Genomic DNA, 12,772 nt, shown 5'->3' with positions numbered 1-12,772 from the left:
AACAAACACAGAAAGAATAGAAGACAGTAGCTAGCCCGAGTTCTAGTTAAAGACCCACTTTAAACACAAACTTATGCACACATGCAGCATCACTGTGGAACCTGACTTAGACCAGATGGCATCCATAGCCTCAAGGTTTGTGCTCCCTCTCTGTGACCTATCAGGATACACCCAGTGATTGTGATGGATGTCATGTACACAGTGAGCACACACAGCTATTCCCTTCTATTAACCTCTATTTAACTAAGACGCCTTGAAGGATTAAAAAGAAACCTGGCAAGAGATTTTGCGTTCTAAAATTACAAACGGCAGGAGGACGGCCAAGGTGTCGCGGCTGGGAAAGAGAACTAGAGAACTACAACCATCGCTGATGCCAAAACGCAGCTTTTACTGGTGTTAAAAAAAAATTTAAAAAAAAATTACGATCTTGGAAAGATTGCTTTGTTCCTCCCACAGATGACCGGCCGTGAGCAAGTTCCTTGAAATCTTTGTCAAGAAAAAAAGGAAAAGGGGAAAATCAACAACTGATGAGTCACCTCTGCCAAGATAGAATGCTGTGATTCAACAAAATGTTTACAGGCGAAATAACTCAGGTGGCCCACATTCACCTCCCTTTGAAGACAGCAGTCTTTGTTCCTGCAGCTGCATGCAATGAAACACCAAAAATATGTAGCAGAAAATATAGGATGTCTTAAAAGATCACAGACTGAAAGCAAGAGTTATCTGCTACAAACTGACTCCTGTAGGCGCTTTGCAACAATCCCACATGGGTCCAGAGTTATGAGGTCAACGCAAATTGACATGATATCATTGCTTTAAGAGAAAAAAAAACATGCTTAGATAGACACAAAAGACCTTACAAGACTTTCCAAGCCCATGTCACACTCAGCGAAACGTATTTTAGATAAAACACGAGGTGCATGCAGGTGAAACACATGAATTCTTACAGCTGTATCAACATATTTTGATAGGAAAGGTGAGTTAGTGCTGTATGCAAAATGCAGCTTATAACCAGCTGTTGTTGTTAAGTTGGCTCGTTGTCAGATTTCTGGTGATGGAGTGCTGCATCTGCTGACAATATTGAGCATATTATGCATGTGGTTGCTCTGTAGCTACATACATATAACGCCGTTAGCCAGAACGACAATGTCTATCTACACCACTGTGTTCAACAAGGCAGCTTCCTCATAAGCATAAGCTTATGAGAATGCTGTTGTTGGAAGACATAATTAATGAATTAATACATGGATATTTCAGAGTATCACTTTTCCCCCCCTATCAAATAACCCCAAAAAACAAATGACTGTAACTTTAAACTACAACAATTTGCAGCTCCAAGACAACAAACCTCAACAGCCTTTTTTCTGAAAAATCTTTTTCCTTATAAAAAAACCCAAACAAAACAACAAACAAAAACAACAACAACACAGCTTTAGCTAAAAGTTGCTAATTCACTTTAGCTTCCTCATCCCCCTCATATTGTAAAGTTATTACTGAGGCATGTTCACGGAACAGAGACATCATTATCAAGTTACTACTCTGGCACATGAAAAAGGTCAGTTCACTCCAGTGGCTGCATCCCCCTGTATACAGGTGCATAAAAGGTCCCTTAAGCAGCTCATCAAGAACATCTTTTGGTGTCACAGTTTTTGCATTTGAAAGTATACACATCTCCCAAACAGACGGAAATACAAATAATTCTAAAATAAGACTGAAGGTCATTAATGCTTGCAATTTTTAACACAACTTCATCCATCTGGAGAAAAATGAAACCAAGTATAAAGAGCTTTAGGTCTGATGAAAGTTCCTTTGGGATCTTTTTTTTTTTACTGTGACCCCACAAACTGTTTTCATCTTTCTGACAAACTCATTAAAAGAGTATTCTTTAATCCTATGTACATTTAGTTCATACACTATAAGAACCAAGGTTTTTGCCCACTCATCTTAATCTTTAAATTCATGTGTTTTCAGTCCCATTACCACAGGTATAACACAGGTATGCAGTCTGTCTTTACACATATTTGAGTCATTCTAAAGAGCTCACTGAATTTAAACATATTGGTACTGTAGTAGGATGGCTCATTGAAACAAGTCAGCTTGTGAAACTTCTTTTCTCCTAAATATTCCATGGCCACCTTTAAGCAGTATTGCAAAGTGGAAGTGATTAGGAACCACAGCAACTCAGCCACAAAGTGGCAACCACAGTTGACAGTTACAGAGTGGGGTCACTGAGTGCTAAGAAGCATAGTGTGTGAAAGTCACCAACTCTCTGCTGACTCAATGAGTTTCACACCTCCTCTGGCATTAAGATCATAACTTCAACGCAAACACTTTGACAGTTGATTTGAATCTTTACAGAGCCTACGATGTAACCTACGTAAGTGGCCAGTGCTGTTGCCAGCATGCTTGCGCATCTGGTCACGTCCCCAGTTTTATACTTGCCACAATAGAAACAAATAACTTTCTGGCTTGTTTTCCCCTCCTGGGTCCCTTCTCTTTATTGTGGGTACTTTTTTTTTCTTCCCAGAGGCAAACATTTATCCCTCAAGTTTTTCCACTTCTTTGTACATCTCCTCAAATCCACTCCCATAGGTTTGCCAATTTCCCTTTAAGAACTTACTGACATGCATGAGTTCTTATATTGAGGCTATGACTGTTATCCTCTCAATGATAAATTCAAAAACTGAGGCTAAAAAGTAGGCAGAAATACATAAGACGAATCAGCTGTAATGAACTGGTAATTTCATGAAATGGGTTTCCATGTAAAGCAGTGGACAAACCCAGGTCCATAAAAATATGCTCAGATGAGTCTGATGTGGAATAGGTTGACTGGCCCACACAGCCCTGACCTCAACTCCGCCGAGTACCGTATTTTTTTAACTATAAGGCACACTTAAAATCCTTTAATTTTCTCAAAAATCATCAGTGCGCCTTATGTATCGATTCTGGTTATGCTTACTGACCTTGAACCAATTTTATGTGGTACATGGCGCTCAAAAATAGAGCTGTTTGATATAACGATATATATTTGATGATGATATAAAAACATCTATCGTTTCATATTACACTATCGTTTGTTTCGTGGTGTCGCAAAATAAACTCTTTACGGCAATATTTTTTCATCATTTTTATGGTAACTGTAGAATTAATTTCTTAAAGTTTTCCCTCTTATATTTAAAACAACCACACTTAATTGCCCCTTGGGGATAAATAAAGCCTCTCTGATTCTGACAATGGACGAACAAGCAACTGCTTTTATGCGTTGTCGTTAGCAACAACGATCACGTGGCTCCGTCTGCTTGTTTATTTTCCACATAAACCTTTCACAATAAAGCTGAAGATCCTGTTGAGATTCTGCAAAATAAAATGAATCACGTGAAATAGTATGCAGAGTGTTTAAGGATGAGCAAAAAAGAGCCGCCAGGTGCTAAAAAATAAACCTGAAAAAAGGCTTTTCCCATCAACACGCCGTGTAATAAATACTGACAAAGAAAATGGTGGCCGTTTCAATTTATGTCTAAAAATGTAACACTGGACTCCAGGTACACGACGCCCAGTTGAAAACACTTCACGCAAGTCGAGTTGCCCAAGTTTCACAGAATTTACAGAAAATGTAAATTTTTGGTGCTATATATCCTTGTAGGGACGATAAATGTCTTATATCGGGATATGAGATTTTGATCATATTGCACAGCCTACTCAAAAATCTGTTAAAAAAATGTTTTAGTAAGCTACGAAGCCGTACTGCTTGATGGATTGTCGGAGCATTATGGCTACTGTAATCAGGAGCCTCACAGGGTCCAAAAAAGTCCGTCCTCTTCAGGTCCCAAAGTCAAACAAGCACTGCGGCATCACTGAGAGTTAAAAACCGTCTAAATTCTTTCATCTTTAATAAAATGATCAGCGTTGCTGCTTTGCCAGGTGTAACAATTAAGTTTAACATCCAGGCATCCATGAAAACAGAATGTATTAAATTTAACGGAGTTAGAAGTTAGAAGCAGGAAGTTAGCTCGCTAGTTTCCACCTAAACATGATATACCATGTTCTGACTGATAGATTTTTGAAACAAATAAAACGTACAGCTCTGCTATCACTTCCAACATGAATGAAGACAGAAAACTAAACAGCAGTGATGTTTGTAGGGTTACTGAAGTTTGGCTAGCTGGTATATAACCATGCGCTACGTGATCGCTAGCGACACAGCTATGTTAGCATAACATAAACACAGTGAAGCTGGAGGATGAATGCTAACTTTTTTTTTTTGCTTGACAGAAGTTAATGTGAGGGTTCCTGAGGGTTGGGGACAAATGCAATCGCATGGCAGGATGCTGTAAACTGACCAAACTTCAGTCAGGAGAACAACTGAGATAATCCATCCACAATATGAGGTTAGTCATTAATATACTGCAACAACATGGGAATAGAGTAGCTGCAAGAGAATTCAACATTAATGAATCAATGGTACGGAAGTGGAGTAAGCAAGAAGAATGAGTTGAGTAAAGTTTGACTTATTGGACTGTTTTGTTCCGCTCAATGCGCCTTATAATCCGGTGCGCTTTATGATTCAAAAAATACGGTACCTTCAGGATGAACTAGAATGGGGGCCTCTGCTCACAGAAGTGTCTAACCTGACAAATTCCCAACAGCATCCTCCAAAATCTTGTAGAAAGATTTAAAAGCTTCTGTACGTATTATGTGTAGGTGGCCCAATACATATCGAGTCCATATATTGTATGTTAGGTATACTTTAATTATACAGTTTCATCAGGTTTGCATTCACCATTCAGTTTCTATTTATCTTATACTGCAAAGAGGGTACATAACCTTTGCTCAGTCGATAATTATAATGCATTTTGGATTCCCAGCTAAAGCAACTGCCTAATATTTTCCTTGACCAAAAATAGCCATTGTGCTTAGTTTGGCTTTTAATATGCAAGCTTTCCAAACACCCATGGAAAGGATGAAAACAACGGAAACACGGATCACTGAATGGCTGACTCCTGCAGCTCGGTGTACATCCACTGATCAAAAACTGTATTTACAATGAGGAAAACCATGTCGTTACTACAGTGAACAGCACAGGCAACATCCAATCCTGATTTCCCCTTAAACTGGACGTGAAATACAGGATTTCCCCCATAGTACAGCAAACAGTGGGCAGTACAGGATAACCGGGTTAAGGCATTTGCACATGATTCTCACATTTTCCTGGTAATCATTATTCCATTAGTTCCAGACGAGAGGCGACCAGAGCAAATGATGCCTTGAATATGTGCAGTGCTGCCATGCTCTGCTGCTCTTGCCCGACAAAATCCATCATCCTCATACTCGACGTGTCGTTTTCTGAGGGCTTTGGGGGGTGTGGGGGTGGAGGGGGTACAGCAGCAACACGGAGGATCTCAATGAAAGGGAGATGACACACACACCGAGGCATTATCATCTCCCATTCTGCGTACACACAATCGACTAAGCACACACACAGAAGCATGCATATCTACAATGCACTTACAAATCCTGCACACAGGTCCTCTGACAGCTGAGCGTCTGCATGCACACACACGCGTAAGCACAATCAATTAAAACGTGTTGCATACCCTTTCATGACAAACCACTTCCATCTACAACTACTGAACTCGTCCCCCCACCCCTCCTCCTTAAATATGCGGTGCAGCCAAAATATTTCCCATGCCGCTCATGCTGGATCCAATATCCAGCCAAGGCAACTTCCGTTTGTAGGAAAAACTACTCGAAATTCAAAGCCCGTCCAGGCTAACTAGCTGGCTCCCAAACAAAGCTCCCATTGTCTGGAACTTGTAGTTTTACCGTTTTTCTCTTGGCCCTCGCAACTGTGATTAACTCAGGTACGAAAAACTACAAATCCGAAGTCTGCAGAGCCCCATGAGCATGCGCAATGGCCCCTTAAGGATCGCGAAGGTTGTGGAATATTTTCTCCTTAATAATTTTTGCGTGCAGCGGCACATTTCAGAGTATGTATGTACTTTGCTGAGAAGCTGGAGGTCAAAGTGGAGCATGGACCCGGTGAAAACGGCTCCTGGCGGAACTGAGACCCGCGGCTGAGCCGTAGTAAAGAGGCTGCTCTCCGCATTGACTGAAGTTGGTCGGCTCGGCTCGGCTGCCTCTCCTCTCAATGTTTGCTTTGGCTCACTAACGTTCACTTCGCTCGCCACTTTTCAGCGCTTTCGAATATCCCCGGCTGCTCACCCAAAACTGCTCAGAGAAAACCAAGAGAGCACACACGGCTTACCTTTCGCTGCTCCAGGGTTTCCGCTCACTTCCAGCTCCGTTAAAATAATCCTCCAGACATTGTGGAAACAGCCGTTGCCCGACGGTCTGCTGCCTGTTCACCAAGCGAGACGTTGCCAAGAATTCTCAACCGAAACCACGGCGAAGCTGCGCCCGCACTCACTGCGCATGCGTAGCTCCGACTGGCGCAAACTACTGATAGTAACACAGGGGGCGGCACGCTGCTGCTCCTGGAGCCGTGGAAACACGTAGTAAATACAAGTGGTAATACTGCAGAGTACAAGTACCTATCAAAGTCCTGCATTCACAGTTTTACTGCAACAACAACAATGCATCAAAATAAAAGCATACTGATTAATTAAATAGTGGGTATTGCAGTTACCTAAAACTTGATAAGACATTTTAAGAACAAAAAATAAATCATAACCATAAATGAACCTAGAGGTTACCCACTTTACTGATGTAAAGTTTTCTATATTTTAAACTTCTTAAATTGTGAGCCAGACAAATATGCCACAAAAGAACAATACACTACACAAAAACACATTTTAACAATACAGATTAGGCTAAAATGAGGAAAACCCTATCTAATAAAGTGGTTAAGCAAAAAACATCACATCACAACTATTTAAAATTAATAAACTAATAAAAATCACTCAGCTATAGTAACTCTGGGGAAGGTGTAGCTTTCACATTTGAAGGATGGGTTTCTGCAATGCATGGCAACTCCCCAACATTGTTATAATCAGAACACCAAGTATTAGTTTAATTTATTGTGCTTTTGTACGATTTATTTATGAATGAAAACTATTCATGCTGTTATTTTGAAGGCAGAGTAGCACAAGTAAATTATTTTATAGTATTGGTTTATACATTAGACCTATTGTTACACATAACGTGGTGCCCTTTTTTCTTTCATTTACAAACTTCCATCTTATCCTAACCCATAATACTTAGTTATAATTTATTTGTTTATAATATGTTGTATGAATAATCTGAGTCTACAAAGTAAAAAATAAAAAACAGAATCTGAACTGGTGGAATAGTATCAAGAAGCAGAATGGAATATCCCCGTATTGTTATGTACTTGAGTAAATGTATTTTGTTTTATTTTGTTTCTTTTAAACTGTGGACAGAGTGTTTTACTGCGCAGCCCAATAAGTTTTTGCTCAGTGTCATGTCAAGTTCACAAATAGGCCAATAGCACACCCTTGTGGTTGCTGATTTGAAATGCTGAGGGATTAACCTGAAATGAATAATAACTAAGTTAAAGATATATAAATATTTGTTTGAAAGAATTTGGATATATTTATTTATTTTTATATTTATACTGTTGATTGATTTTCTTTCTTTTCCAGAGAGATTTTTTTAACAGTAAATCTCACTGTATATTCTACCTTAAAAAATCTTTAAATTTCAACTTCTTAAAATAAAGTTTTGAGATAATAACACAAAAATAACAGACATTAAAAACTACTTTATTTGAGACAGATATGAAGGCATGCCGGCTCGGACGTCGCCCGGTTCAGCAAGATCCGCGTCAGGTGTTGAGGAACCAGGGCACCCTGACGAGAAGTGGGCTACTGGAATAAGAAGGCATCGGTGGGCAAGACATGAAAATAGGGCATTGTTGGAATGCTACTACGCAAGTAACCCTGGTGGAAGGGGTTACATGAATAGGATGATGACCTATGGAATCCTCGATACCCAACATCCACAATGGCGGCGAAACAACTAGTAGCTCAGTATTCCAACATTCGAAAGAAGGGACTGCTCTCACAACTAGAGATTGACGAGGTACAACACAAATGCTATGGCAAGGGGGAGCCAGGACGCCAGGTCAGGAGGGTGATATCATCACCCCCACCCGCGATTGGGTACCAAGCCCCAAGTGCGATAGAAGAAGGATCGTTGAGTGCGAGGGGAACTGACCTGAAAGATAGGATCATGGCCAAGCTTGAAACCTGGACCCCTGTAGCCGGTTACCAAGACTACGTGAAGTACTCTCAGAAGGTCTGCTAGATGACGTTAATGCAGCACTACGGACGATACCTACAGCCACCATTACCGAGACTAACAAGCTGATCTACACTACGACAGCAGTGACCAGTGAGATGCTGGGCTACAAGTTGAACAGCCACAAGGGGCAGTACCCTCCATGGAGAAGGAGGCTAGAAGTTAAGATCAAGGTAGCATGGAGGGAGGTTAGCCAACTATCAGTGCTACAGAAAGGTGCAATGAAGAAGGTGCCTAAGAAGTACAGCAAGCTGTCCATACCCGAGGCCTTGGAAACTGCCAAGCAACGACTCACAGCCTTGGCCAGGTGCTTGAAGAGGTACACTAGAGAGATTGAAGGCAGGAGAATAAACCAGCTGTTCTCCACAGAACCAGCCAAGGTGTCCTCTCAGTGGCAAGGGAAAAATATGAGAACAGCACCACCAAGGCTGGAGATGGAACAATACTGGAAGAGCATATGGGAGAAGGACGCAACCCATAACAGCAATGCTCAGTGGCTAGTGGATCTGAGGCAGACCACAGCAACCTCCATGAACAGGGTCCAGTAACAATCGCAATAGCAGACATCCAAGAAATGGTCTCCAGTATGAAGAGTTGGACAGCACCAGGCCCTGACATGTTCACAGCTACTGGCTAAAGAAGCTGACTGCACTCCACAAGCGCCTGGCAGCACAAATGAACCAGCTGCTAGTTGACGAGAGACAACCAGAATGGCTAACCGAAGGCCGGACAGTCCTGATCCTCAAGGACCCCCAGAAGGGACCGGTCCCCTCCAACTACCAACCAATAACCTGTTGTCAGCCACCTCCTGTACATGGATGACATCAAGCTGTATGCCAAGAGTGAATGAGACATCGATTCACTGATCCACACCACCAGGATATACAGCAACGACATTGGAATGTCATTCGGACTGGTGAAGTGTAGTCGGATGGTAACAAAGAGAGGGAAGGTAGTCAGAACTGAGGGGATTAAACTACCAGAAGGCAACATTGCAGACATAGAGGACAGCTACAAGTACCTGGGGATCCCACAGGCAAATGGGAACCATGAAGAGGTCACTAGAACAGCTGCAACCACCAAGTACCTGCAGAGGGTCAGGCAAGCTCTGAGAAGTCAGATGAACAGTAAGAACAAGATCCGGGCTATCAACACCTACGCCGTGCCCGTGATCAGGTATCCTGCTGGGATGATAAGTTGGCCAAAGGAGGAGATAGAAGCAACTGACATCAAGACAAGGAAGCTCCTGACCATGCATGGAGGGTTTCACTCCAAGTCCAGCACCCTAAGGCTGTACGCTAAGCACAAGGAAGGAGGCCGGGGACTGATGAGTGTCAGCACCACGGTCCAGGATGAGACAACAAACATCCATGAATACATCAGTAAGATGGCCCCAACAGGCCACGTGCTCAGTGAATACCTCAGGCAGCAGAAACCCAAGAATGAGAAGGAAGACGAGGCAGCATCATGGAAGGACAGGCCCCTGCACGGTATGTACCACCAACAGATAGTGGAGGTGGCTGATATCCAGAAATCCTACCAGTGGCTGGACAAAGCCGGACTGAAAGATAGCACGGAGGGACTAATCATGGCAGCACAGGAACAAGCTCTGAGCACAAGATCCATAGAGGCTGGGGTCTATCACACTAGGCAAGACCCCAGGTGCAGGTTGTGTAAAGATGCCCCAGAGACAATCCAGCACATAACAGCAGGGTGTAAGATGCTAGCAGGCAGGGCATACATGGCACGCCATAACCAAGTGGCCGGCATAGTGTACAGGAACATCTGTGCCGAGTATAACCTGGAAGTCCCGAGGTCAAAATGGGAGATGCCCCCAAGGGTGGTGGAGAATGACCGAGCTAATATCCTGTGGGACTTCCAGATACAGACGAACAAAATGGTGGTGGCTAACCAACCGGACATAGTGGTGGTAGACAAACAGAAGAAGACAGCTGTAGTGATAGATGTAGCGGTTCTCGTATATAAGGAACACAAGAAGCTTGAGAAGTACCAAGGGCTCAGAGAAGAGCTCAAAAAAATGTGGAGAGTGAAGGTAACAGTGGTCCCAGTGGTAATCAGAGCCCTAGGTGCGGTGACTCCCAAACTAGGCGAGTGGTTCCAGCAGATCCCAGCAACAACATCAGAGATCTCTGTCCAGAAAAGCGCAGTCCTAGGAACAGCTAAGACATTGTGCAAGACCCTCAAGCTCCCAGGCCTTTGATAGAGGACCTGAGCTTGAAGGATAGACCGCAGGAGCGAGTGGGGAATTATATATATATATATATATATATATATATATATATACATATATATGACATATATAAAGCCCTTTGAGTCGACTGTTGTTGTAATTTGTTGAAATGAATCACCACCTCCTTACCCACCACTAGAGTTGGATGTCTCGAGACCGGTCTCGAGACCAAGACCGGTCTCGGTCTCGACGGACTTTTGTCTTGGTCTCGGTCTTGGTCTCGACGGACTTTTGTCTCGGTCTCGGTCTTGGTCTCGCTGTCTCGGTCTTGCGCTCTCAAATCGACATAGTGTTCGGGAGATTTGGAGTCAACCATCAGCGGAGCGGGGGTGTCTTACTGGGCTTAAGGCCGGGTCATTTTTTCAGAAGCATGGGGTTTTTTGGAGTGTAATTTGTTTGTTAGATGCCTGACTGACAACTGTATAAAACAAAAACAACACACGAAGCACAGAGCGCACCGTCGTAAATTCCCCCTGATTTTGGTATGATCCGAGCTTTGGCACCAGGCGACTGAGCACAGCACCCATGTGAGCGAGGGGGGAGAAGCTGCTGCCTGCGAGTTTGTTGCAGAGGAGAGCTTAAGTTTGACCAGGTACCAACGGAAATCATTCGTACTGAACTAATAATGTAAATATGACGGTGTATCACAAAAGATTGATATCAAACTGATCACTTGGTTGCGTTACTTACTCTTCGAGTGAATCAACAAATGGATAAATAAAAAGCCGAACGACAATGCTGATTTTTTTAGAGTCTTAGCTTACATCTCATATTTTCAGTTGTTACCCTCCACGGCTAAACAAACTCTCTAAATCGGTTTCAGTTGTGTACTGATGAACACAACAATGGACATAAGGAGCTTCTTTCAAAGAAAAAACTCAGGTAGATGTTATTTTATATATTATGCTTTGTATGTTGTTCAGTATATCTATGCAAAACAAGAGGAATTTCAATACACAGCAGTATATTCACAGTTGAAACCAGATATTTACATACATTTTAGGGAGAAAACATAAAACCTTTTTTTTTTACTGTTAAACATCAATTTAGAGTAAACTTTTGTTTTAGATAAATAAATGTTGTAATGTCTTTTGAATTAGTTAAATGTCAGAATAAAAAGAGGGAGCTGTCTATTTTAATCACTTTCATCAAATGTAGGGGTACATATACACTAAGTTTATTGTTAATTAAGATTAATTAAGAAAACTCCAGATGATTCCATTCTGAGCTTAAGAAGCTTCTGATTGGTTAGTAGAGTCCATGTGGGTAAATTGGTGGCACAGCTGTGGATGCATATAAGGCAAAACACAGAGCCTGTTTCTTTGAAATGGGAAAGTTTCTTTGAAAAATCAAGAGATGTCAACCAAAACACCTGGAAAAGAATTCTGGAAAAGAATTGTGGAGCTCCATAAGTGTGGCTCAATTTTGAATACAATTTGGTGCCATTTACAATTAAGAAATACAGACAGTTTCTCTCTTTACTCTTAAAGTTAACAAATATGTTTTTTATATTTATCAATCTAAAAAAAGAAACATTTAGTCTGATTTGATGTTACAATTAAAAAGTGTTTGTGTTTTTATCTGAAGAGTATGTAAATATCTGGTTTCCACTGTATATTTGTGTTTGGCTTGATTGTCAGCACAAAGAGGGAGAGAGACGACGAAAATGACGACAGAACAGAGATGGAACAAGAGCAGGTGAGACACACATGTTAGTCAAATGGTTGTTTGCCAAAAACTCATCAGAACATGTATCTCGTACCTATTGTATCTTTTTAGATAGCGTTTGTTACTTTTAAAATTCTATATTTATTAAGTTATGCAGGCTTGTTTGCTCAACAAGGCTAAATAATTATATAAACTTTTCAGAATCTAAATAGTGTACTTTGGTAGAATTAAAAAATAAGTGTAGTGCAGGTCTAAGATGATTTTTAGTGCTGCTATCATCTAGTTCTGATTCTGGTTCTGTCTTGGTTACTGTTGTAGTCCTGTTTTAATTCTGGATCAGTTCTGGGTCAGAGCCTAATAATCTTTCAGTCATTTCTACCCTCACTTAATTTCCTTTGGCTGCTCAGCTCTCACACAGTGGCTCAGCTACGCTCCAATCCCTCCATATTGTGGCCAATCACATGCGAGGATATAGGATAATATCATTATGTGAAAAACAGAGAGGGTGAGAGACGCAACAGTCAAGTGGAGCATGCGTCTGTCCTCTCAGTGAGTGAGTGAGACAGTAGACAG

At 41.7% G+C, this 12,772-nt stretch overlaps 1 protein-coding gene across 1 annotated transcript in view; it reads right to left on the bottom strand.

Moving 5' to 3' along the window:
• The window catches only part of sipa1l3 (signal-induced proliferation-associated 1 like 3), an 83,066-nt gene extending 76,656 nt beyond the window's left edge, over positions 1-6,410 (bottom strand). Inside the window, exon 1 of the mRNA XM_087851009.1 lies at positions 6,266-6,410. The gene's annotated coding sequence lies outside the window, so the exon portion shown is untranslated. The remainder of the gene's footprint in view (positions 1-6,265) is intronic.
• Between the last annotated feature and the right edge of the window lie 6,362 nt (positions 6,411-12,772).

The sequence above is a fragment of the Neolamprologus brichardi genome, chromosome 14 (assembly GCF_056152115.1).
Source record: "Neolamprologus brichardi isolate AB-2024 chromosome 14, ASM5615211v1, whole genome shotgun sequence".
NCBI lineage: Eukaryota > Metazoa > Chordata > Actinopteri > Cichliformes > Cichlidae > Neolamprologus > Neolamprologus brichardi.
This window is presented reverse-complemented; position numbering and strand designations above follow the sequence as displayed.